The sequence below is a fragment of the Peromyscus maniculatus genome, chromosome 9, assembly GCF_049852395.1.
Source record: "Peromyscus maniculatus bairdii isolate BWxNUB_F1_BW_parent chromosome 9, HU_Pman_BW_mat_3.1, whole genome shotgun sequence".
Classification (NCBI taxonomy): domain Eukaryota; kingdom Metazoa; phylum Chordata; class Mammalia; order Rodentia; family Cricetidae; genus Peromyscus; species Peromyscus maniculatus.
The window spans coordinates 53,502,857-53,515,148 of NC_134860.1; positions in this window are offsets into that span (position 1 = coordinate 53,502,857).

Here is a 12,292-nt window from a genome sequence, read left to right on the forward strand (position 1 = left end):
GATGTCCATAATGGTGGGTGAAGTATGGAGGTAGGTAGGAGCAGGATTGCTGAGAGATCACATCTTAACCACACACAGGAAGGAGAGAGAGAGAGAGAGAGAGAGAGAGAGAGAGAGAGAGAGAGAGAGAGAGAGAGAGAGAGATATCAGGAAGTAGGGTGAGGCTGTAAAAACCCAAAGCCTGGCCCCAAGGATGAACTTTCTCCTATAAGGCTCTTCCTTCCAAAGGTTTCATCAGTTCCCCCCAAGGGTACCCTCAACAGGAGACCAAATGTTCAGATATATGCACCCATGGGGACATTTCTCATTCCAGTCACCACCACATACCTCCTGAGCAGTTTGTTTCATTTCCTTATGGGACACTAATGCTCAGTCATGGCCAGATAATTATTGAGCAGCTGCTAAGTGTCAGTCTGGAGGACTTCTTAGTCTCCTGGGCTGGACTCGTGTTGTATCAAAGGCATGTGTCACCACATCTGGCATTCCTCTTCTTTTTTGAGAATCGAGTCTTATTTAGCTCGGGCAGGCCTTATGGCGAGAAATCCACGAGTCTGCTTAAAGGGCGAGGAATTTATTAGGGGATAAAACTCACAGCACGGGAGATTTATCGTAGGATCCTGGAAAGCCGAGCTATGGTACACACTGTTCTTCCGCCTGGCCTGTCTCAGCATCCAAAACCATGAAGGAGAGAGAGAGCGATGCCTATGTGCATCCCAGGTCTTAAGGGTCCGAGAGGCCACGCCCCAGGGGCATGTCCTTCAAGGTCATAGGCAGAGCAGCTACTACCCACTACAAGGCCTGGAAACTTACTATGTAGTTAAGGATGACCTTGAATTTCGTATCCTTCCTCCTCCATCCCCTGATTGGGACTAGAAGTGCCTGCTACCATGCCCAGGGTCATACATTGCTGGGAGTAAAGCCCAGGGCTACGATCCTAGTAGGTAAGCATTCTACCTACTGGGCTGGAGCTCCAGCCCTCGGTCATTTTGTTTTATTTTCAGTGCAGACTTCTAAGCAACCTCCAATCTACTAGACAGCTATATTCTTGAAGTTCAGGCCCCAGATCTCTGCATTTTGTTTGTATTTATTTGGGGAGGTACCTGTGATTAACTTGCTTGTTTGACAAGCTAGCCTGGAACTCACTATGTAGGCCAGGCTGATCTTGAACTTGCTGCTGCTTCACTGGGGTTACAGACCCGACGAGTCACTACGCCCATTGGGTTCATGTGCTTTAAAGACCACAGTAAGTACTTTCTAGGCTCCGGAAGGTTGAAAACTAAAAAAGTGTCAGATTCCAGAATGGCTTCGCCTCCCCCATCCAAACCCTGTCTGTGTTGGTCTGAGGGGAGGGTCCTATGGAAAAGTGATCTAGAGCCTCTCATTGCAACCCATTCCCCGCCCCCTCACCTGGCTCTCTGCACCCATTCAGCCTTGTCCCGATGGGAATACAGGAGAGTTTATTCTGAGACAAATATGAGAGACCACGGCCCACAGATAAGGATCCAGGATGTCTTGAATGACATTTTCTACTATGGAAGAGGTTATCTGAACTTAAAGTCACATGTAAAAGAAACTTAAAAAGGGAAATTATAAATCGATGTATTTACATGGGTAGGTACGTGAGGTAGGTGGGCTTCGGCAGAACAGGGGCATTTCTGTTGTACGTTATAAAATTCTTAGTTTTAGGATTGGTGGACCCTGGTGGTCAGCTGCATTCAACAGTGGATTTCAAGAGCTTTACCCAGAAGCCACAGAGATGCTAGGTCAGGCACAGAGATTTAAAACAGCTATGAAGGGAACTAAAGATAGCCCAAGATAATTTCGCCTCTTGGCCAGCAGCATTCCATCTCTACACTGTGATGCTCTAATGGGTCTCAAGGGTCTTTAACAGAGACGACGTTTCTTTAGAGAGCCCCATTTCACAAGATAATTCAAGGATGGTCCCAAGCGAAGCCTGGAACCCTGGTGCTGTAGCAGCTGCTCTGGGGACTAGCCGAGCTTCCTGTGGCTGGAACTCTGGGCCTTCAAGGTACTCAGGGAGAAGCATACTGGGCTGCCTTCCGGTTGAGTTTTTGGCTGTGCTTGGAGCCAGTTCTGCGAGGCCTGAGATCTCGCTGCTGGACTTTCTGAGTTGTGATGGAGAGAAAGGTCACACAGAAGTATCATCTCACAACGTCCTAGAAACTGCAGGTGCAAAGTGTGTAAGGACTCGACTGCTGTTTTGGTACCCTTGCCCCCCCCCCCCAAACTTCTACAAGGCTCTTGTGCAGCTAAAACTCTGTGTTATGCAGTGGGAACATGAGGGTCAGTGTCGTATTACGGCCTTGAGCTAGAATGTCCAATCATGCCCTAGAGGGAAGACCTAGAGGGAAGACCTTCCTGCCTAGAGATTAGGGTGAGGTGGGCGACGGAAGCTAAGAGGCAGCAGTGATGGAATGCTCTGGAAATACTGGGGGCTGAGCCCACTGGCAAGTTTGAAGAGTGTTAGATGAGTTTAGGCTGGCTGCTGAAGGAAGAAAGAGGGTTTCTGGGTCCACAAGCTAGAGATGAGAGTGAGGGATGTGCCTGGTTATGAAGTCAAACCCTGATTGGTGGATACACCTATGATATCAGCACGTGGGAGGGAGAGGCAGGAGAATCAGGAGGAGGAGTTCAAGGCCAGACTCGGTAACATATGGAGTTTGAAGCCAGCTGGAGCTACATGGAACACTTACTTAAAACAGACAGACAGACAGACAGACACACAAGCAATAATGGGAAGTCAGATCTGGACAGGCAGAAAAGAGTGAGACCCTGACCAGATGAGAAGCATTTTGTGATAATAGAGAGGCATTTATTCATTTGAACAGAGAATGTATCTGTGTGTGTGTGTGTGTGTGTATGTGAGTGTACATGACATTTAAGAGTTAGAACCTGTTTGGAGAGGTGGTATCAAGAAGAGCGGAGAGAAGCGTTTCGCGGTGGTTTGGCGAACAGCAACCAGGTCTCTGCCATTACTTGGCTAAATAGGATGAACTGAGGTTGGGGTCAGAGGACAGGAAAGGTGGAAGTTCTGGCTCATCCACCAATGGGCCATGTGACCTTCATGTCACTAGACTGTACCGGACCCTAGCTACATCATTTTTTAAACATTTGTTGATCGATTGCTGTGTACCAACCTTTGGGTTAGAGTAATGGACCAGCAAAAAGAAATTTCTCCCTTTTAAAAGTGTAACAGACAGAGGCTTTGGGAACTCATCAAAAGGGCAACCAAGCTGCCTTCTTCTGCTTGTATATAGTGATGATACGCGACTATACTTTGAGATGACTCCCTGGGTCCCCCATCTCCTGTCGGGGGCAGTGGCAGGGAGGGACGATCATACATTGTTTGAAAAGAAACATATTCCTAATGTCATCCTGAGCCAAGGAGTATCAAGAGTCAAGACTATAGATGTAGACATTGGGTGGAGTTGGAGGAAATAGCTTTTGCTGATCTCTCAGATGCATGCTGGGGGATCTAGTAAGGGCTGAAGACTTCTAAGCAGCCTCTACTACAGTGAGCCAGGGATCTGGACGGGGCTGGAAGCCAGGGAGCCAATGATGGACAAAGTGCCCCAGGTGGGTGCTTTTCTTCTCAGACTGCTCCAGAGGTTAGCATCCAGAAGTGCTGGGCGGGTGACAACCCCCACCCCTGGTAACACACTTCCTCCAATAAGGCCGCACCCCTAATCCTTCTAATCCTTTCAAACTGTTCCATTCCCTGGTGACTCAGCATTCAAATATATGAGCCTATGGGGGTCATTAAAAAAAAACTTTTATTGATTCTTTGTAGATTTTACATCACGTGCATCCCAATCCCACTTATCTTTCCATGCCCTAACATCCGCCCTCTGCCCTTGCAACCTCCCCCACAAAACAAAACCAAATTTAAAAGAAAAACCAAAAAAAAAAAAAAAAAACCAAGCAAAACAAAGAAACAAAGCAAGCAAACAAACAAACAAACAAATAATCTTGTCATGGAAGTTGTAGTGCGGCACATTGAGTCACACAGTTCACCCTTCAGTCCATTCATCTTTACTTGCTAGTGTTCATTGCCATGAGTCATTGGTCTGGTTCGAGGCCTCCGGCTTCTGTTATAGAGGATAATGGGCTCTCACTGGGACTCCTCTTGGACATCCTGTTATTGTCCTGTGTCATGGAGCTCCTGCTGCTTTGAATCTGCAGGTTTGTTCCCTTCACAAGTTCCAATAGTTCATAGATGAGGTGGATGTTGGGGTGGGCCAACTCATGGTTCTGGTTCTGGGCCTGGGTGGTAGCTGGGTCGGTCAGCTCACCAGCTTCTCCTCCTCATCACTACATGCGCCAGCTCTCCAGCACTGCCCAGGCTAGCTCACCCAAGGCAGCCTACAGCAGAGCGGGGCCGGTTCCCTTGCACTAGGGGTCATTTTTATCCAAACCACCACAATCACATTAACCAATTCTAGCAATAAGTCTCAAGGTCTCCTTTGCGCCTGTTTTGTTGGTTTGTTTCTTTGGAGAACTCTGACTTGGATGGGATTGTAAGATGAGGAAAATAGAGGTTCCTGTGGGCTGGAAGGTGAAGTTTGCTCTGCAGCTGCTGTCATTATCACAGGAGTCTGTGGTACAGCTGTATGAATTTGCTCACAAAGAATTTATTTACTACTAAGTGTTGGAAATGTCAGGATCTGGAGGTATCAACAAAAATATGTTTCCCATACTCATGGAGTTGATCTTTTCAAAACAAGATTTCTCTGGGTATCCCTGGCTGTCCTGGAACTCACTCTGTAGACCAGGCTGGCCTTGAACTCAGAGATCCGCCTGCCTTGCCTTGTGATTCTGGGATTAAAGGTGTGAACCACTGCATCTGGCTAGGAGTTGATCTCTTACTGTGAAGTGTTTGCTTGATTGGCAGGTGCATTAAGGACCTCTGTCTGTTGTGGTGGCTGCATAATGACCTACTTCAGTTCCGTGGCTTACAGTAACATTGATTCACCTTTCCTCACGGCCTTGTGGTTGATCCTGGCGCTTCTGCTCTAGTCAGATGGCACACTCATGCACAGTGCTCAGTGCCTGGTTCCATTGTTGGGTTCTGTCTCCCAGGTCTGAGGCCAGGCTTTGTTTTTTGTGACGATGTGTCCTCATTTCTTCAGGCTCTCCTGGGCTCCCTTAGGTGAGGGCAGAACATTCCAAGACAACCAAAGCCCAAGTTGCAAGGTCTCTTAAAGTCTTAGTTCAAGTCACCCTCACAACATCCTATTGGTCAACACAAATCGAAAGCCAGATTAGACTGGGTGTGTGTTCAGTGGACTCCACTCTGAATACAGGAGGTGTGTGTGTGTGTGTGTGTGTGTGTGTGTGTATGGTCCAACAACATCACATTGCAAAGGTGTATGTATTAGGATGGGAGAGATCTGGGGCCATATTTTACCATCAGCCAGAGCTGCTAACATAAAAATAAAATGAAATTTCACAAGAACATCAAGTTTACTCTACTTTTTACTTTAAAAATGAAGAGACTTGGTGACAAGTCACCAGGATGAGTGAATTTTGGCCCGTTTAGAGTGGACATCCCACCTACAGCTCACCTTAGAATTCATGGCCCTTTAAGGCTGAGGGAGCTGAGATTTTTAGAGTGACGATATAGATTCTGGAGAGCACATCTTGGTAGATCAAGTTGGCCTTGAATTCATATAGATCTGCCTGCCTCAGCCTCCTGAGTACTGGGATTAAAGGGGTGTGCACCACCATGCCTGGCCACCATATAGCATTACTTTTTATTCATAACATTTAATGTAGTTATGGTGAAATCATTGTGCGGTTACTACCTTTTCAACTCTGAGACAGAGGGTCCACGAGGGCCCACTCTGGTTCCTACTGGTCTCCTATAGGCTCTCTTCCAGACGCCTGCCTACACAGAGCTTGGACCGTGATGGGCGCTCTGTAGATGTTAGTTGAAGGAAGGACAGATCAATCTACAGGGCTTCACGTGTGGAGAATGAGCGCTGGGGACGTGAGCGCCTCTGCTTCAGAGTGGCCTTCGATAATCATTGACACTCTGCACGGCGCCTCTCCCTACAGTGCTTCTGACCTCTGGTCCACACTGGTCTCTCGCCCGCCCTCAGGGGCTGCTGTAACCTTCACTCAGTACACCTTGCCCCTTCCCCAGAGACCTCCAGTGTCTACTCACCCTTCAAGTGTCTTCTGCTTAGCCCCAAGGCCCCAGCTCAGCCCACGTGGCGCTCCGAGGAGCTGTAAATCTTGTTCTTTTGAATCAGTTGTTCAAAGCGCACCAAGGGCTTCATGGTTGTAAATTTGGGGTAGATATGGGGAGATACTGAGGTCCTCTAGTGTCCTGGTACTTGGGAAATAGATCCTTGTGAGTACAACACCATGACTCTTTCTTTCTTTCTTTCTTTCTTTCTTTCTTTCTTTCTTTCTTTCTTTCTTTCTTTCTTTCTTTCTTTCTTTCTTTCTTTCTTTCTTTCTTTCTTTTTTTCTGAGACAGGGTTTCTCTGTGTAGCTTTGTGCCTTTCCTGGAGCTCACTTGGTAGCCCAGGCTGGCCTCGAACTCACAGAGATCCGCCTGGCTCTGCCTTCCCAAGTGCTGGAATTAAAGGCGTGTGCCACCACCGCCCGGCTTTCTCTCTTTCTTTCTTTCTTTCTTTCTTTCTTTCTTTCTTTCTTTCTTTCTTTCTTTCTTTCTTTCTTTCTTTCTCTCTCTCTCTCTCTCTCTCTCTCTCTCTCTCTCTCTCTCTCTCTCTCCCTCTCTCTCTTTCTTTCCACAGACCAAGCCTGGACTCTTATTATTTAAAAAGCTGCATATTTATTTCGCTTTCTGACTCTGTGCTTCTGCCTTCAACATCTTCACAACGATTTTCTGCTCCTCAATAAGGAAAGCCCGCTATCCTGTCACGGACACACTTGGCACACATGGACCACTGTAGGCCCTGCTGACAGGCTTCTCTGTCTTAGACAGTCTCATAAGGACTTTCGGTCTCAGCACGAACCCCTCGAAGCCTGCCTGGGCACACACCACATGTGGATCCAGGTACTTTCCCAAGCTTCTTGGTGTAAAGGTAAACAATCCTGTTGTCAGGGGTTCGAGACAGACCAGTTTTGCTAGAGGCTGTGTATGTCAAACGCTGGACCGTTCTGAGTGCCTCTAAGCACCATCCCTGGAAGAGGAAAAGGAGGGGGCGGGTGAGTTCAAAGGTCAAGTATCACACCATGACTTTTTTTAACAAGGGCTAGAAACAGGCCAGGACAGAGCGAAGGCAGGAATCACTGAATCTGGTGTGCTACCAGGACAGACAATCTTGCCAGCTCAAGCCAGACGATAATAGTTCAAGGTGTCTGATTCAGAAACGAGTTGTGGAGAAAGTAGTACCAGTGCCTTCATGTCAGTGTTAGAATTCTTTCTTTGCTTGTTGGTCTTGAGACAGGGTCTCATGCTGTAGCCCAGCTGGTCTGAAACTTGGTCTGGGTCCTTTCTGCCTCAGATTCTTTAGAGGGTTACAAGTTGTGAGCCATCACACTGGCAAGACAATTATTAATGAGGTATTTAGGTACTGGAACATTTTGTAATAACACACACACACACACACACACACACACACACACACACACACACACACACTGTAGGTGTAAGGGTCTTATTAAATAAGAAACACAGAGCCAAATGCTGAGTTAAAAGCCCAAGAAGTCAGAGCAATAGCTAAGAACTGATACTAAAAACCCTTTCTTACCCTTCGCTGCCGCTGCTGTCCTTCCCCTACAAAAGAGACCTACTTCCTGTGTGTCTGTCTTTTTATTGACTTTCTGTTCTGCCTTCTCATTGGTTGTAAACCCAACCACATGACCTCTGAGTCACTGCCTGTCTATACAGACCTCCAGGTCTTCTATGGTTGGTATTGAGTTTAAAGGCGTGTGTCTCCAATGCTGGCTGTATCCCTGAACACACAGAGATCTCTGCCTGTCATGTGATGGGGATTAAAAGTGTGTGCCACCATCACCCGGCTTCTGCTATGGCTTGCTATTAGCTCTGACCCCCAGGCAACTTTATTTATTAACATACAAATAAAATCACATTTCAGTACAAATGAAATATCACCAATTTCTCTTGTTAATATTAAAAAAATATTACTGGGAGGTGGTGGCTCACACCTTTGATCCCAGTACTTGGGAGGCAGAGGCAGGCGGATCTTTGAGTTCAGTTTCATACATGGCTGGTGGCTCGTGTCTGTGATTCAGCACTTGAAATGTGAAGGCTGGAGGCTCAAGAGTTCTCCCCAGCAAGTCTGAGCTATGTCAGACCCTGCTTCAAACAAACAAACATCAATAACAACAAAAAGCCATGTAGTAATATTTTTTTTATTTTTATTTATTTATTTTTTTTTAGTTTTTCGAGACAACATTTCTCTGTGTAGCTTTGCACCTTTCCTGGAACTCACTCTGTAGCCCAGGCTGGCCTCGAACTCACAGAGATTCGCCTGCCTTTGCCTCCTGAGTGCTGGGATTAAAGAAAGGCATGTGACACCACCACCTGACTATAATAATATTTAAAAATTATAGCTGTGCCTGGTGGTACCAGCCTTCCATCCCAGGCAGAGGCAAGAGGATTGCACATGAAAAGCCTGCGGAGACTACAGAGTGAGTTCAAAGTAACTTGATGGGATCTTGTCTCTGATTTAGAAACACAGCAAGGTGCAGTAGCACACACCTAAAACCCCAGCACTTGGGAGGCAGAGACAGGTGGATCATGAGTTCAAGGTTACCTTCAGCTATGTAGAGAGTTGGAGGCCAGTCTGGGCTACAGGAAACACTGTTTCAAGAAACAGTAAATAAGTAAGTAAAAAGGTAAAATGTGTTAAGGATGTAGTTCAGTAAAAAGAAATTATAAATACAGAACTTACTTATAAAAAGTCTAAAAACAAAGCATGGTGTTGTAGCATGTGCCTATAATCCCAGCACTTTGTCTGGGGTAGGAGAACCACAAGTTCAAGGCTAGCCTGGACTACATAGCAAGACCTCTGAAAAAGGAGCAAATTAAATTAAATAACCTAAAAATAATGGAAAGGACTTGGAAGCAGGATGATGAAGCCTTACACTTCTCCCCCCCCACTCACTCTAAAATCAGCACTGTGCATCTAGAATGTGCATCCCTCTTCCCTTAGGAACTGGTCTGTCGTCTGCCTTCATAATTTCCCACAGTTCTAAATGACCACAGTTCCAGAGAATCAGCCTTTTATCTGTCTCTTCTACTCTAGCAAGTCCCTTCCAGGGACTTTCAGGCAGGACACACAGGAGTGTGAGTTCCAGGACTGCTTGTCAATAGTGACTCCTTCACCAAATCTGTGGAACTATAACCAAAGACAGATGAAGCCAACCGCTTCAGTCGAAAGACATTTATCATTTGAGACAAAAGGCTTTATCATTCAGTGTACACATGTTTCCTACTAATAAGTTTCCCGTTGGGGCAAAATAGACAAGGAAGTCAGGCTATCTGACCTATGAACTAGACTCCTAAGGTCCCAGCAAATAGCAAGGCTGTTGCTGATAATAGGTCTTTTTTTTCCCCCTTAAAAAAAACACATACAAATAAAAAAGGCAGGGGCTGGGGATGTGGTTCAGTGGGTAGAGTGCTCATTCAAAATGCATGGAGCCCTTGGTTTGGTCTCCAGGACCATATAAACCAGGTGAAATCAATCTCAGCATGCAGGTGGAGGAGGAGGATTCGTGGTTTAAAGCTATACTTCAGGGAGACGGAGGCTAGCCTGGGCTACATGAGACCTCTCACCAAAAATTAATAAGTGAGTAGATACAGTAAAGGTAGGGTTGGAAAGAAGGGCTTAACCAGTAAAAGTGCTGGCTGTTCAGGCCTGATGACCCGAGCTTGAGCCCTAGACTCACAGTGAAAGGGGAGCGTCAACCCTTCAAAACTGTCCTCTGCACACCTGTGCTATGGCACAAGAGCGCCTGTATGCACACACATACCATAACAATAAGTAAAACACTAACAGCTAAGGGCAGAGTTAGAATGGTATCCTGCATCTTATCTTTGACTTTCAGTTTTAGATTTTAAAAAAGGTACATTTTATGTGTGTGTTTTACCTGCATGCATGTATGTGCATTGGTGCACGCAGAGGTCAGAGGAGGGCATTCGACACCCTAGGGCTGGAGTTCGCGGTGGTTGTGAGTCACTGTGATGCTAGGAAACGAGCCTGGGTCCTCGGCCAAGAGCAACAAGTGTTCTGAACCGCTGAGCCATCTCTCCAGCCTCTTGTCTTTCTTTCTTTCTTTCTTTTTTTTTTTTAAGCATAAAATTGAAAAATATATCTAGAACTGGGTGTGGCAGTGCACACCAGAAATCCCAACACTCAGGAGGGTGAAGAAGGAGACCCTGACTCAGAAGGGTATGAAGGGTTGTGCATGCCTTTAAGCCCAGCACTCAGGTGTAGCTAGAGTTTTTCTCTCTGGGTCCTGCCAAGCCCTGGCAGTCCCATAGCCCACTTATAAAATAAACATACAGACGCTTATATTACTTAAACTACTCGGCCATTAGCTCAGGCCTACCGTTGTCTAGCTCTTACTCTTATACTCAGCCCATTTCTGTTAATCTATATGTCACCACGTGTTCTGTGGCTTTACCTGCTGCCTTTACATGATGCTCCCTGGATGGCAGACTGGTGTCTCCTCCTCTCTGCCTTCCTGTTCTCTCAGTTCTCCTCTCTGTTAGTCCCGCCTATACTTCCTGCCTGGCTACTGGCCAATCAGTGTTTTATTTATCAATCAATCATCCACAGCCCTCAGGAGGCAGAGGCAGGTTGATCTCTTGAGTTCAAGGTCAGCCTGGTCTACAGAGTGAGTTCCAGGATGGTCTACATAGACAGAACCTGTTTTGGAAAAAAAAAAGAAAGAAAGAAAGAAGAAGAAAAATACATCTAAATTATAATTTTTAAAATAAAAGCAAAAAAATACTTTAGAACCCAAAAAACTTGAACCTTGAACTCCTGATCCTCCTGCTTCTTCCTTGGGAGTGGTGTGTTACTGGCAGCAGCCACCATGCCTGGAAAGAGCCCTTCTATAAAGCATCCTCAGCCACCTTTTCTGAGAACAGCATGCTTCCCACCTAGGTGCTGAGCACTCTGGGAAAGCGCCCATTTACTGACAATTGCTTTCTTTGGCTCTTTCCTCTAGCTGCTTGTTGGAATCTCCTCCGACTCTGATGATTCTGGATGCCCCAAGGAAGCCACTTGTGTTCCGATGGGAGTCCTGCATGAAAAAAAGACACCCAGTGACTTCCACGAAGTCCAGGCGACGCCCGCCTCCTCTGTTAGTTACTGTCACAGAAAGGTTCCAGGCAGGGCCATGTGGTTCGCAAAGCTCCCCACCCCATCCCTAGGGACTAGATGGGTGTGGATCTGGGCTAGGTATTTGAGTGACAGAACTGCCCCTCCCTCTGAAGCTTTGCAAGGATAGGATCTGTCAGTCAAGCTCACAATGCAGGCCCCTCCTTAGTCATGCTGATCTTCTGGCTTGGAGGCCTCTTATTCCTCATCTCGGGGCTTCTTACATGGCTTCTTACATGGCGCCAGACCTTATTTTAATTTCTCTTAGCCAGGATCCTTCTACTCCAGGTAGATTTGGGCCAGGTTTCAGGAGGCCTCTAACACAATCAAGCAACTTTTAACCTAATGTTGTAGGTAAAGAATTAATGAATGTAGGCCAGGTGTACAGCCTGACTTAGAGTGAGTTCCAGGACAAGCAGGGCCACACAGAGAAACCCTGTCTCGAAAAACCTCAACCTTCAGAAAATTAATGAATGTGGTTAAGCTGGAGCTGGGAAGAGACTTGGTTCAAAAATTAAGGGAAGGTGGGTATATTGGAGCATGCAAGTGATCGCAGTCCTTGGAAGACAGAGACAAAGAACCGTTTCAAGTTCAAGGCCAGCCTGAATGAGATAGTGAGTTCTAGGGCATTCTGAGTCCTGTAAGACCCATTCCAACAAGCAAGGAGATAACCCAAGTCAAAGCTGTACCCCAAGAGCCTGGCTCACAGCCGGTAATAAGTAAGTGTTGAAATTGTGGAAAGAACTTGGCCCAGTGAATGCACTAAGAGAAAGAAGCTCCAAAGGACTGGGAAATTTACTGACTTGCTCAAGGGTTCACAGTTCATTGCTGACAAAGTGGGGTGATAACCAGGCTTTTTGGCCAAATCCTTTGCATCCAAGTGGACGGATGAGCAGGCAGTAAGGGGTGAGTCAAGGAAGAAGAGAATCTCTAGGACAGACTGG